The sequence below is a fragment of the Canis lupus genome, chromosome 2 (genome assembly GCF_011100685.1).
Source record: "Canis lupus familiaris isolate Mischka breed German Shepherd chromosome 2, alternate assembly UU_Cfam_GSD_1.0, whole genome shotgun sequence".
NCBI lineage: Eukaryota > Metazoa > Chordata > Mammalia > Carnivora > Canidae > Canis > Canis lupus.
In genome coordinates, this window is record NC_049223.1 from 31,816,009 (window position 1) to 31,817,819 (window position 1,811).

General features: G+C 43.5%; 1 pseudogene; it reads left to right on the top strand.

Annotated features, from left to right (window-relative positions):
* Positions 1-211: 211 nt before the first annotated feature.
* LOC100687336 lies at positions 212-970 on the top strand (annotated as a pseudogene).
* The last annotated feature ends 841 nt before the right edge of the window (positions 971-1,811 follow it).

Consider the following 1,811-nt stretch of genomic DNA (forward strand, 5'->3'; position numbering starts at 1 on the left):
AGCGGCAGAGGGTTGCTATCACAGCAGGTGTTCTCTGGTCTGAGATGGGAACTGGTCCCATAAAACAGATGCACGAACCGTGGCAGAGCAGTGGAGACTGGTGGTGCCCACTTCGCACAGGGAGCTGGCAGGTGTCACTGAGGTTATAGACGGACGTGGGACACACCTTCACTCGGGACATTTTTATTCATTTGAGAAGAAAAGACCGGTCTGGCTCCTGCTCTCACAGCCACTGCGGTACATGGAGCTCCATAGAGACAGCGCCGGGGCAAGTGAGAGCCAGACGGGCACTGGGCGACTCTGTGCCTCGCTGAGGAAAATAATTAAACATGGGCAAAGGAGATCCTAAGAAGCCGAGAGGCAAAATGTCATCATATGCATTCTTTGTGCAAACTTGCTGAGAGGAGCACAAGAAGCAGCACCCGGAGGCTTCAGTCAACTTCTCAGAGTTTCTTAAGAAGTGCTCAGAAAGGTGCAAGACCATGTCTGCTAAAGAGGAAGGAAAATTTGAAGACACGGCTAAGGTGGACGAGGCCTGTTATGAAAGAAAAATGAAAACTTATGTCCCCCCTAAAGGGGTAGCAAAAAAGAAATTGAAGGATCCCAATGCACCCAAGAGGCCTCCCTCGGCCTTTTTCTTGTTTTGTTCCGAGTATCGCCCAAAAATCGAAGGAGAGCATCCTGGCCTATCCTTTGGTGATGTTGCAAAGAAACTGGGAGAGATGTGGAGTATAACACTGCTGCAGATGACAAGCGGCCTTATGAAGAGAAGGCTGCTAAGCTGAAGGAAAAATACGAAAAGGATATTGCTGCACACCGAGCTAAAGGAAAGCCTGATGCGGCAAAAAAGGAAGTTGTCAAGGCGGAAAAGAGCAAGGAAAAGAAGGAAGAGGAGAAGACGAGGAAGATGAAGAGGATGAGGAGGAGAAAAGATGAAAAAGATGAAGATGAAGATGAAGATGATGAATAAGTTGGTTCCAGCGCAGTTTTTTTTTTCTTGTCTATAAAGCATTTAACCCCCCTGTGCCCAACTCACTCCTTGTAAAGAAAAAAATTGAAATGTAAGGCTGTGTAAGATTTCTTTTTAAACTGTACAGTGTCTTTTTTAGTAAAGTTAACACACTACCGGATATGTCTTTAGATAGCCCTGTCCCAGTGGTATTTTCAATGCCCACTAACCTCGCCTGGTACAGTATGTATGGGGGTTTTAATTTGCCATGGAAATTTAAAGCAGGTTCTTTGGTGCACAGCACAAATTAGTTATATATGGGGATGGTAGTTTTCCATCTTCAGTTGTCTCTGATGCAGCTTCTACGAAATAATTGTTGTTCTGTTAACTGAATACCACTCTGTAATTGCAAAAAAAAAAAAAAAGTTGCAACTGTCTTGTTGACATTCTGAACGTTTCTAAGTAAATACAATTTTTTTATTAGAAAAAAAAAAAAGGAAAGATCCAGAAATTTCTTTATCATAGAAGACACCCTCCGAACATCATTTGTCACCTTGAGGGCCTGGTGACAACCATCCAGCTTATGAGCACTACTCCCCCTCGAATTGATCTGTGATAGTGAAACAGTCACGGTTCTGGAGAACCTGCAGAGTGCTGAGCTGGCTCTATGTCTAAGACTATTTGGGGGGGGGGTCTCAGAAAAGGGGGTATAAAATACATAACATATTATGTATTCTATATGTGTTCCCATTTATTGCTATGCATTTGCTCATGACCTAATTGCCCATACTTGATTTCCAAGAGAAGATTCCTAACATCTGTCCATTTTAATAAATACTCCCTCCCCTGCGATTGATTTTCT